Source organism: Hippocampus guttulatus, chromosome 4, assembly GCF_054856545.1.
Source record: "Hippocampus guttulatus isolate MCC_2025c chromosome 4, RoL_Hgut_1.0, whole genome shotgun sequence".
NCBI classification, from domain to species: domain Eukaryota; kingdom Metazoa; phylum Chordata; class Actinopteri; order Syngnathiformes; family Syngnathidae; genus Hippocampus; species Hippocampus guttulatus.
This window is the reverse complement of record NC_141264.1, coordinates 3,516,591-3,529,985: the sequence shown is the minus strand read 5'-3', so window position 1 is coordinate 3,529,985 and position 13,395 is coordinate 3,516,591.

The window sequence follows — 13,395 nt, the reverse complement described above, 5'->3', positions numbered from 1 at the left end:
AACAGGTGATTATTTATTCTGAGTTGCAGCGCCAGGCTTGTTTGACACAGAGTCAGCAAAACAGGCATCGCCAGTGGTGGATTCATGGACCTCCTATCAGTATTAACTGTGGAAAATTGGGAGAATGATTCACAGTCATCTAATTCCGTCCAAGAAAATGCCTCATTGAATTGGTGAGACGGCAGACAGTTTTCAACGACACTATGCCCTGGCTGTATGTATGGCAGTATGGCTGCGGCCATTCACTGTGATGGTTTCTCGATGAAGCCAAACACTTTTTGCTCTGTTCCTGTTCCGATCCCCCTTACTTCTCTCCTTGCTGACAATCAAATGTGCTGTCTTTTGTCACAATTATTCAATCCTCCTCCTGTATTTTTTCTTTAGAAACCCATACCATGGAATTAATCAGCTGGATTCTCAGCATTATGGATACATTTTTTTCAAAGAAAAGAGCAGGCAGTGGGGAGCCTTCTGGCCTCTATGGGAAATTTGCTGCTGGGTTCACCTTAGATCCTGGCAGAAGTGGAGAATGATGTGCCAGACAATACTGTCTGTCGAGGATGTGGAAGTCTATATTATTCGCCTTCTAAGAACAGGGATCATGCTGTTTGGAGTTGGCACAATTCAGCCGGTGGGAGGAGTAATGAACTGACAGCGTACATGGAGAGTATGGGGCAGATGATCAACTCTCAGACTCATGCGTCGATGAAACTCAACCACAAAGTCATTTCATAAAATGGAAAATAAGGAGGAGCAGTTCGCCTGGCCTGGAAAAATCGATCGAGGATTTGGCTAATTGACGCCAAAGAGAATCACAAGCTAAAAGACCTTCAAGGCTATATGTAATTGTTGATGGCCTGTTCCCAAAACACCTGTTATTTTGACTTTCAGCCGATGAAAAAAAAAAAAACGCTCGGACGCGAACATTCATTCAGGCCCTTACCCCTCCTTCTTGGGCCCAAGACTGATAAGGCTTCAGAATCAGAATCATTTTTATAGGCATTGTATGTAGAACACATAAAGAATTTGCCTTCGGTAGAACACGCTGCACAAGTATCATCATAAACAATGACATAAATAAGTATAGAAAGACATTCCGTAATGTAAGTGAACCATTGTTAGATTGGATAGGATTGGACACAACTTTATTGTCAAATGTGTGGTGGTACCACGTCGTGACAACTGTGAGACAATGTGCAAAGTACCAAGCAGAGATAAAGTGATCAGTGGTAGAATAAAATACTATAGCAGTTGGTATGTACAGTTGGTGCAGAAAATAATGTCACCATTTTAAAGTGACCAGTAGCAGTATTTGTGGTACAAGCTGACCATTATGCAGATGTTCTTGAGCGCTTTTAACTCATTTACACCCTTTGACGTATAAATACGTCAATTAGCGCATAGCCGCTCCCTCCCCATGACGTATTAATACGTCAATCACGTTTTTTCATGGGGGAGGGTGCAAGAGAGTCTGATGCAACTTCTCACCACAGGATTAGGCTTGACGGCAATGTTAAATAGCAAAAAAATGGCAGTGGGGGATGGCAGTGGTGCAAAAATCAACCAGGATCACGCCGCAGAAGTAGTAGAAAGGGCGTACAGTGAAGGAGGGGCGTATGTGGATCGTGGATTGGAACATTAGCAACTAGCAACGATGGAGAAAAGGAAATAACTAACTAAAAAGGATTTGTTTCGGTATAAAAGCGTCCTCGAAACAAAACAACAAAGGAGATGGTGTTTGTGTGGAAGAGAAAATGACGCTTCGGTCACTAATCGAAAGCGGCACCTGTCAAATGAACATCGGCCTGCACAAACATGGCGTGCTACACGCGGCCCGCATAGCTCACACCGAGTTTCGAGTTCATCTGATGAAGATGAACATGCTCCACGTCAGCGATCATTTTGTGCCTCCCGATGCCCCACATCACCCACAAATCGTTTCCCCGGCGACTTCCAGCGATGACCAGCAAAGAGGCTGCATTGCTTCGCATGGCCGAGGCCGGGCACACGTCAGCGATTCGTTGGAATCGTCTCGTAATGACAACGGCGAAAACAATGAATTGGAGAGCGATTTGGATCCCGATATGTCGGACGAATACGTTCCTTCGGACATAACGGAAAGTAGCTGAGAGTCCTCGCCAGAGCCGCTGGAACGAGGAGGTAACTGCTGACTAGCTTGCAAGTTCCTATTCAAAACTTCATCACTTCTTAAGCCTCCTCAGTAACTTTTATGTACCGCTACATTCCCCGCTATACTATGAAGTTGCCAGTAACACTAATCATTTATGTACGGTTGATGCGTCTCGTTGATGTGGATGAAAATATGCGCCGTAAATGTGCTGACTTGCATGTCGCCATAGGTTTTAAAAAATACAGGACACATTTGGTCCGCTCAGCTCTGCTAAAACCACTAGTGTTAAATTCATATTCCATTTCATTTCAAATTGGATGCTGAGCAACGTGGAATGAATGGTGTAAATAGAAGTGTGCGAGCATGAAAGTGTGTGTGAGAGATGTTGAAATGTAAGTGGAAAGCAACAATAAAAAAATAGAAAAATAAAAGTGTGGTAATTGTACATACTTCTATAAATTATAGATTGTCCAACCAGAAGCCAAAAGATGACGACTCCTCGCTTTGGTGGTGGAAAGAAAGTCAAGTCAAGTCAAGTCAACTGTATTTATAGAGCACTTTCAAACAGCCATCGCTGCATACAAAGTGCTGTACATGGAGCAATTTAGCATGCACAATAAACAGTAAAACAAATCGGTAATAAAGGCGGTAGAAAGCACCAAACAGTAAAACCAAGAACAAATCTAAGTCATGCTGAGTCGAATGCCAAAGAATACAAGTGAGTTTTGAGGAGGGTTTTGAAGCTGGGCAGCGAGGAGGCTTGCCGAATGTTCAGTGGGAGGTCATTCCAGAGAGAGGGACCAGCAACAGAAAAGGCTCGATCCCCTCTGAGCGTCAGTTTCGTTCTTGGTACTTCTAATAATGTCTGGTCCGCAGACCTGAGGTGCCGGGCAGGTGCGTAGGGGCGGATGAGCTCAGAGAGGTAAGGTGGCGCGAGATTATTCTGAGATTTGAAAACAAATAAAGGATCTTGAAAATAACTCTAAAATGTATGGGGAGCCAGTGAAGGGATGCCAGAGTAGGAGTTATGTGCTCCCTCTTATGAGTACCAGTCAAGAGGCGAGCAGCGGCATTCTGGGCCAGCTGAAGGCGCTTAATGGAGGACTGGCGGACTCCAAAGTAAAGGGCATTGCAGTAATCGAGCCGGGATGTGACAAAGGCATGAATTACTCTCTCAAAGTGTTCATGTGAGAGGAGAGGTTTTATTTTGGCTAGCTGTCTAAGGTGAAAGAAACTGGATTTGACAATGGCAAAGGTAAATAAAATTATTGTACCTCACTCTGCAGCAAGATATATTTGCAACCTTTTATCACCTGTTGTGTCCTTCCAGTCAGTAAGCTGAGGATCCACTGACAGATCGTAGGGGACACACCGAGCTGGAGAAGTTTGGGGGTGAGGAGTTCCGGGATGATGGTGTTGAACGCAGAACTGAAATCCACAAACAGGATCCTTGCGTAGGTCCCTGTGTTGTCGAGGTGCTCGAGGACATAGTGCAGCCGTATGTTGACTTCATCCTCCACAGACCTGTTTGCCCGGTAGGCAAACTGAAGAGGGTCCAGCTGGGGTCCGGTGATGTTCTTTAGGTGGTTCATCACAAGGCGTTCAAAGGACTTCATGATCACAGACATCAGAGCGACAGGCCTATCATCGTTCAGTTCCGATGTTGCCGGTTTCTTGGGAACTGGGATGATGGTAGACTGTTTGAAGCAGGATGGGACTTCACAAAAGCTCCAGGGATCTGTTGAAGATATGTGTGAAGACCGGAGCCAGCTGGTCAGCGCACACTTTCAGGCAGGAGGGAGACACTTTGTCGGGCCCCACAGCTTTCTTGATTTTCTGCTGCTTGAAGAGCCGTCTCACGTCCTGTTTGTGGCTCTGTAGGGCAGAGAATGAGTGTGGGCGTGTGGATAGAGTCGTTTCTGGTCGAGGTGGGCGCATGTGGGAAATTGAGGTGTCCTTTTCAAATCGGCATAAAAAAACATGTTTAGTTCATCAGCCAGACCCTTTTTGTTCACTGCTTGGGGGGATGATATTTTATAGTTTGTGATTGCGCTCAGGCCATTCCACACAGATGCAGAGTCGTGAGCAGAGAACTGTTTTTTCAGCCTCTCCGCATAGCTTCTCCCTGCGATGTTAATTTCCTTTGTCAATTGGTTTCAGGCATGTTTGTACAGTGCCTGATCTCCACTTCTAAATGTGGCCTCTTTCTCTTTTCTAAGTTGCCTGAGTTTGGGAGTGAACCATGTCCTGTTATTGCTGAAGGAGCGGAAGGACTTTGTTAGTACACACATGTCCTCACAGAAACTGATGTCTGATGCGACAGTCTCTGTGTATTCATCCAGTGTGCCCGTTGAAGTTTCAAAGACGCCCCAGTCACTTCAGTCAAAGCATTCATGTCGAAATAGCTTTGCTTCATCGGTCCATTTCTTCACAGTCTTAACAACCGGTTTTACACATTTGAGTTTTTGTCTGTATGTCGGAATTAAGTGTATTAAATAGTGGTCAGAAAGACCCGATGCTGCGCGGGCTATCGATCGGTATGAACCTTTGAGTGTTGTATAGCAGTGATCTAGAATGTTGCCTTCTCTGGTGAAACAGTCAATGTGCTGCTTATATCTGGGAAGTTCACAGTTAAGATGCGCTCTACTAAAATCGCCCAAAATGATAAGGGGTGACTCTGGATAGTTTAGCTCAAGTTTGTTTACGTGTTCAGCTAGAGTTTCTATCGCTGTGTTAGCGTTAGCTTGTGGCGCAATGTAAACACCTAGTACAAAGGAGGTGAACTCTCGTGATGAGTAGAATGGCTTGCAGTTTAGAGACAGTGACTCCAAGTCCGCAGTGTGCGTCGAACTTCGTGACATCAGTGCACCATTCGTAGTGGATATCGAAGCATATTCCACCACCTTTTCATTTCCCCGATAGCTCCATGTCTCAATCGGCTCGGAGTAGGTGGAAGTCGGGTAGATGTAGCGCGGAATCCGGGTGGCGGTCACTGAGCCAGGTTTCAGTGAAGCAGAACGCAGCAGAACGTGCAAAGGTTTTGTTGGTCTTTGTGAGGAGAAGAAGTTCATCCATCTTGTTTGGCAGAGAACGTAGATTCGCAAGATGGATCAATGGGGTTCGAAATCCACGCTGACGTAGCTTGACTCGCACGCCGGCTCACTTCCCCCTTCTCCAACGGCGTTTCCATGCTCCGTACAGCGCAGCCGCTCCCCTCGCTATTAGCCCCGAAAAACCTTGTCGATTTTCGTGTGCTGGTGAAAAAAAGTCAGCGCGTAGACTCCCTAATGCTAAGCAACACTTCCCTCGTGTAAGTAAGCCGCGTAGGGTTGCCAAAAACGAAAATGACAAAAACAGGGATAATATGAGGGAACGCGTAACTGAGGCTGCCACACGTGTCGGCACCATCTTTATTGGCCTTGCAGCTGCAGTTAGTTGACACGCATACACAAACATTGACAATAACGCGCTACAGAATGCCCGAAAATATCAACACCTTCATTGGATTCCTATTTGCTGCATACCTGTGTCGTAACTTGACTTTTTTTTTTTTTTTACATTGGCTGACTGTGTGTCGACTGTGTAGCGGCCAATGTAAAAAAATAAATAATAAAAAGTGACGGCGGTCACCCGCGGGTCAAAGAAGTGGTGGACAATGCTTTGAGTAACGGATGGGCCCATGACAAGAATGTGTTTTGAAGGATTTTGCCCACCCGAGGAAGAGCGCAAGGAAGCTAGCGTTCAATGCTGGTTTTGGCTCAGTGAATGCTGAGGGGAACGTAACTGCAAGCAATGATGGCAACCCCCAATGTAGCCATCTGCATGTCGAGATGCCAAAATATTCCAATGAGGCTGGGCTGGCTTTCCATGCCAATTTTAAATTTTGGCATTTAGTTCATCAGCCAGACCCTTTTTGTTCACTGCTTGGGGGGGGGGTGATATTTTATAGTTTGTGATTGCGCTCAGGCCATTCCACACAGATGCAGAGTCGTGAGCAGAGAACTGTTTTTTCAGCCTCTCCGCATAGCTTCTCCCTGCGATGTTAATTTCCTTTGTCAATTGGTTTCAGGCATGTTTGTACAGTGCCTGATCTCCACTTCTAAATGCGGCCTCTTTCTCTTTTCTAAGTTGCCTGAGTTTGGCAGTGAACCATGTCTTGTTATTGCTGAAGGAGTGGAAGGACTTTGTTGGTACACACATGTCCTCACAGAAACTGATGTCTGATGCGACAGTCTCTGTGTATTCATCCAGTGTGCCCGTTGAAGTTTCAAAGACGCCCCAGTCACTTCAGTCGGCTGGTCTGAGTTGAATAAGGCACAACAGCTGGCCATGTTCCTCACGGGGAAGCTCTGTCCTGCTTGTCAGTGCTTAGCCCCGCTGAAAGAGAAGAATGAAATTCTTAAAGCAATATCTCAAAATGTCTGACCTTCTTAAAATTTCCGTTCCCTCTCGTTCCCTCAGGTCCTCATCTTCCCTCCGCCTCTGTGTCCCCTCTGCCCGTCTCAGCACGATGGGGTGCAGAGTTTTCAGCCGCTCTGCCCCAACACTGGAATTCACTCCCACCCAACATCCGAAATATTCATTCTCTTCCCACATTCAAATCCCATCTCAAAACCCACCTATTTATAATCACATTAATCTCTAAATTAATCTCTTATTATTTATAATTTTATCTGTGGTTTTATTCTTGTTTTGATTGTACGGTGTGCTTGAATTTTTTTGAATGGCGCTTATAAATTAAATGTATTCTTATTATTATTATTACAATTTGTTATTTTCGTATTTTCGCAGGAACCATGAAGTGGAGTCACTTAATTAGATATTATGAGCCATATACAATTATGCGGCGTGCCAGATCTGACACCTGGGCCTTGACTGTGACACCTGTCAATGACAGCTTTGTAAGTATGAAGAAGAAATGTCAACCCCGCGAATTGATTAATTGTAGCATCCAAGTATGAAGAACAAATGTCACTCAGCAAGACCCGCCTAATAGGAACCACCAATGTTACAGCACAACAACAAAAGCAAAGCCAATTAAATGCCTCACCTAATGACAGCGTGACCTTTCTGATGGGCGTACAAGACATGTTGCATCTTTCATTTGCAGCTGTGAGGCCACCTAGAAAACATCAGAGCAGAATCAAAACTGTCGTAAGAAGCGAACAGGTCCCCACAAGCATATTTGATTGGACATGGTCATTGTTTTGCCCATCTTGATGTGCTCTCAGGAAACACAACATCCATATTGGATTTACAGTCACGATAAAATGTCTACACATCCTTGTCAAATGCCAGGTTTTTCCGATTTAAAAAAATTATACCAAGATACATTAAGACAGCTGGGATAGGCTCCAGCATGTCATAACCCTTTGTGAGGATAAGCGGTTCAGAGAACGAATGAGACCAGCATAAATCATTGAGAAACTTTATCCAGCAGTAATGTGACCTATAGCCTTTAAAAGGACAAAAAAAACAAAAAACAACTGAGGTAATGTGGTTGCACAACTGTGCACCTTCTCTCATAACTTGAGGTGTGGCTGTATTTACTACGAACCAATTACAATGAAATGCATGTTAATTGGGAGTCAGCTCACACTTGCCACCATTTGAAGTGCCTCTGCTGTTCCCCAGGAGTTTTGTTGTTTGACATTTTTGGCTACATTTGACAGCAGAAGGCATGATCTGCTGAAGAGCCTCCAATGAAAATGAAAATATGACACAAGCATGAAATTAATAAGAACTGGACATCCCGCCAAATGAAAAGACGAGAGGAAAACCCATGTGAGTGATGAAGTGGCCGACAGCAATTCTGAGGGAGCCAAGGAGTTGACCAGGGCCACCTGGTATGCTGCAAAGGAGGACAAAATCTGACTGCAATGGATTAAGAATGGGGCGAAATGATTTTCGAAAGAACTATTGGACAATATGCACTGCAGCACACATGTCTGTTCGAAAGGTGAGGCAAGGAATGAGTTTCAGGTTTTATTTCAAGCAACTTAGAAAATATCTCTCGGAAAAATAACTTCATTCTTCAAATCAGTTCTCAAATAGTGGGATGTGTGTTTATTTTTGTCCTTTTTCAACAAAGCTGAGTTGAGAAATTCACAAGAAGACATGCAAGTCTACATAACTAAGGATCTGTGAAACAGTGAAAGTAGCAAAAATCTGATCAGCGAGTTTGATCACTTCGCAATGGTGTTATGCTGGGGCACATTTTATGTCCAGGTCAAATGGCCCCTTTCACGCCCCTCAGAGGTTTATTTATTATTTTCAACAATTAATACACATTTTGAAGGGCAATCAACCTGCAGAAGAGGGACCATTTACGCCACCCCGCTGAGAGAGAACATGGCATGCCATTGCACCGAAGCACTGCCCTGCTCACTTCCCGCCCCCCTCCTCCCATGCATAAGCCAGCATGATTTTCTTGTGTTTTCATGTTGGCCTTGCTGGTGTCACCATCTACGAGTAGGGGAACAGTAGCATGCATCTTGCTGGTGTCACGAGCATGCCTATCAGTAAAAGCAACACAAAAAAGCAGCTAAGATTAAAAAAAAAAAACAGAACTTTCTGCCACTAGACTACCCACTTTATCAACTGAGCCACAACCACCCAGCAAGAGCCTAATGCTGTTGCTACCCAGCCTGTGACAGCAGCAATACTCCAGTTTGCCCCCGCTATCACCAACTCCCATCAGGGCCCCAGCAACATCCTATCCTTGCTGGGCAGCTGTATCTCACTTCAGAGTGTGTTTTTTTTCCAGTGACCAAAGATTTGCTTGTTTGAATATTGGCTGTTTTGATTTCCCTTTTTGTCTTGCTGGTGTCAGATCAGCACAAAAACATAACAAAACCTTGCTGGTCAGTGTTGTTTGTTTGTTGTTGTTTTTTTTTGGGGGGGGGGGTTCTTTTGCAACTCTGCATTTCAAGCTAAGCAATTAGAATGGCTTCTCCATCTTGTTGCCTCTTACACAGAATTTTATGTTTCATGATTCCACATGCGCTTTTAGTGACAATGATACGTGTTAGAATTGTAGCTTATTTGCTGCAAAACAGCGAAGATGACCTCGGGGGCTGATCCACACAAAAACAGCTGAGTATGTAACTGCTCCACAGAGCAAGTGCCACTCATATGTGGTGCGCACAAATCTGCCTGGGAAGTTTGTTGTTGATTGGTGAACTTGGGGGACTAAAAGTGCTGGGAAAAAAACAAAACAGCTTTGATGAGCGTATGATCACAATGTCTGAAAATATGGTTTTGATAAGAAAATGAAAAATCATTCAGCTGTAGTTAGGACTGCCAAGAAAATCATCGATACCTGCACTGGTCTGACAACTCCCGTGCCGCGGACCGGTACCCGCAGGTCATTTGGTGCCGGGCCTCAGAAAGATGACATAACTTACATTATTTCTGTTTCATTCATTTCGGAATCTGAAAGATGTTTTATTTTGAAAAATTGCCAGATTCTCTGTTATATCCGTCTACAGTATGTCACTCTTGATGCAGGTGAAGTCCGTGCTTCTCAGTCACGTGATAGGCTACCGCTAAAATGAAACCCAAGAGTTAGCAAAATGAGGAAAAAAACAAACGTCTTTGGAAAGTTCCTTTGGGAAGGGGAAAAGGCCCAGCCAGGAGACAGAAGAAGACTTAAAAAAAAAGAAGGCTGCATTTCATCAGACATTATCAGGAGTCCTATTGAAGATATGGATTTATCTCAACAGGAGATTCCCATGCAGCAAGCCCATTCTGCGTAATATGCAGCGATGGTGAGTCGTATTTTTCATGCACTTTTTGTTTGTGGTGTATCTTATGTTAAATGAAGGCACGTTTAAACGTTACCATAGGGACCAGAGAGTGTTTCGGCCAAATCGGACATTGCTCGCGTCATGATTCATGTTTATTATTATGTTACGAAAATACCATGCAGTTCATATCATATTATTTTGTTGTATTTCTCTGGCCTTAAAAAGCCCGGTCCCAAAAAATACTGCCTGACATTAAACCGGTCCATGGGGCAGAAAATGTTGGGGACCGGTGCTCTCGAGGGCTTCTATGCTGCAAGAACTAAGACAGGTCTTAGTTGACTGTGAACTTTCACAATGCATTTATTCTCTGTTCTCAATTGCTTTACCTGGTGATACAAATAACACAAGAGAATCTGGACTTCTTTTGGACCCTCGACAACCTTTTCACCGCCTCTTCCAGCTCCTTCCCACAGGGAGGCGCAATCCAGCTGTGCACACGAAAACCAGCAGATATTCCAGCAACTTATTCCCTCTGGCCATGAACTTCCGAAAAAGTTGATTTTTAATTCCTGAGTGACATTCTGTTTATGTCTGCCAATTTTGCACATCTGTTTTGCCGTATTCACTATTGTAACTTTCTCATGTTGCATTATTTGTTGATTTTGTTCTTTACCATGCTGCTGGTCATTTTAAATTGTTTTTGGGACTCAAAATCACAATTGCACGGTTGTCGTTTTATCATATAAGGGCACCTCTTACAATTCTTAATGCCTGCATATGTATGTGTTTGTCTGAAATATTAATTTTGTTTGCTGTAGTGTTAGAGTGGCTCCACCTACTGGTGGAAAATTCTTTGTCTATTTAAGAATGGCAAATAAAGATGATTCTGATTTGGATTTTCACCCTGGGGTTTGTAGAATTTTCACGGAAAAACAATGCATCAATTTTGGAATAATGCTGTTAGATTTTGAAATGCCTGATGAGTGAAAAGCTGTGTTTTCTTTCCAAATGAAAACTTGATTTTCAGAAATTAGATTATTTTGCCCTCAGCAAATGATTTCAACAAATGTTCCAAAATGGGCGACCCAGTGGATCCAGTGGTTAGCACGTCGACCTCACAGTGCAGAGGTACTGGGTTCAATTCCAGCTTCGGCCTCCCTGTGTAATGTAAACTCATTTACATGCTCAACTCAACTCAACTGTATTTGTAGAGCACTTTCAAACAGCCATCGCTCAAACATGTGAACTCCTTACATTTTCTCCCCGGGCCTGCGTAGATTTTCTCCGGGTACTCCGGTTTCTTCCCACATTCCAAAAACATGCATGGCAGGCTGATTGAACATTCTAAATTGTCCCAAGGTGTGAGTGCGAGTGTGGATTGTTGTTCGTCTGTGTGTGCCCTGCGATTGGTTGACAACCAGTTCAGGGTTTCCCCGGCCTACTGCCCAAAGACGGATGGGATGGGATCCAGCACCCCCTGCAACCCTTGTAAGCATAAAGCGGCTCGGCAAATGAATGAATGAAATGTTCCAGAGTAAAGTGGTTGCTACTTCCTGACTTGGAAAAGACAAACCATTTTTTTTGCAAAGCCCCAATAGCCTTTGTCACATACACGACCCAGCTCCTTTTTTGCTAAACAGACAGTAAAAAAAAATAAAAATAAATAATTGAACATATATCAGCTATTTGAGAGAATATTAGGACTCCAAGTACAAAGCTCATACGATTCCTGCGGTGATGAAATTTGGTTTGATCTATTCACTTCAAAGTGGCTTAATTGACATGCAGCTTGCCAACATGAAGCAGAAATACTGCTTGGCAATAATCACCTGTGATTGTGTGAAAACAAAAGAAAACTCAATTAAATGACCCACCTAGACGAGTGCCCCACCTGAATGGGACGGACAAGTGATTTAAGCCCTCCATTACTGACTGTGAAACGGCAGAAGAGAGACGGAAGCGGGACTGACAACAGCTCCAAGGCCAATCTTGTGTTTGTGGTGAGTACTTTCTCCATCTTGAAGTGTTTTCAGGGAACATGATATTAATGTGTGCGGCCCGGTAGTCCAGTGGTTAGCACGTCGGCTTCACAGTGCAGAGGTACCGGGTTCAATTCCAGCTCCGGCCTCCCTGTGTGGAGTTTGCATGTTCTCCCCGGGCCTGCGTGGGTTTTCTCCGGGTGCTCTGGTTTCCTCCCACATTCCAAAAACATGCATGGCAGGCTGATTGGACGCTCTAAATTGTCCCTAGGTGTGAGTGTGGGCGTGAATGGTTGTTCGTCTCTGTGTGCCCTGCGATTGGCTGGCAACTGATTCAGGGTGTCCCCGCCTACTGCCCGAAGACGGCTGGGATAGGCTCCAGCACCCCCCGCGACCCTAGTGAGGATCAAGCGGTTCGGAAAATGGATGAATGGATGATATTAATGTTAGACATATTTGGTGTTGCACTTGTACAATCACCTGAAAAATTTGGACTCAAGTTCAAGTGGGCATTGCTTAGTGCCCTTTGGCACGCTTGTCCAATGAAGTTGTAAAGCAGTGAGGTGGAGTTGGGGCAGGCAGTGGAGGTATAGTCTTCTCTCCCCTGCATGTTAAACCAGATGTATCACAAAAATGCTATTTAAAATACAAACAAAACACATGCAAACATGCAAAATACATGCTCCGAACAGATTTCATTTTTCACAACACATTTTTCAGTACAGGTATAAAAGATCAATCCTTCAATAACAAAGGGTTTGAACAAACAAAATCAACTACCGGTAGGTACTTTTTTTTTTTTTTTAATGCAGTGCAAAGGGCTCCTGAGCATAAAAGTCAAAAGTCATCATTCCAGGATGGCACAAAATGGCTCAACAGCAAACCGACATATGTTGTCTTTTGGGAAGATTTTCTTTTCACAAATCAAACTCAAAATGAACTCAATCAAAATGGTTATCATATTAAGACTTAAGATATCCTTTATTTGTCCCGCAATGGGGAAATTACAATCAGAATTCAGAAAGGAAAAAACACTGGGTCGGGAGAGGGAAAAAAAACCCACGCTCGAACTATCCTCTTCCGAGGATAATTTAAGTCCAGGATAAAAAAGGACCCTAGCACAGAAATAAGCATATGACAGTTACAACAAGTCACAAGACATAATATGTAATAAGGGGGAGGATGAATGGGAAGGGGGGGTTTAGAGGGGTAACCGTGACGCGGCCGAGAATGACCAGCTGCACGGATTCACACGAGCGCTCTGCATGTCGAACCACGTCACGGGGGAAAAAGAATCGGAGCGATGAAGACGGTGATAACAAGGATGTGTATGTGCGTGTGGTTGTCCAGTTATGTATGTGTATGCGTATGCAGGTCATAGCTGCATCGTCGAGGTCTGCTCATCGTGAAGACAGTCCCGGCTTATCAGTCCATGGCCGAGAAGGAGGGGGCGGTGGGGGGCCCTAGACTCCGTGCGTATTTCCATTCAGGGGAAAGGCCAGATAGCGTTGTTTGTTTTGGAGAGACGGCCGCCAAC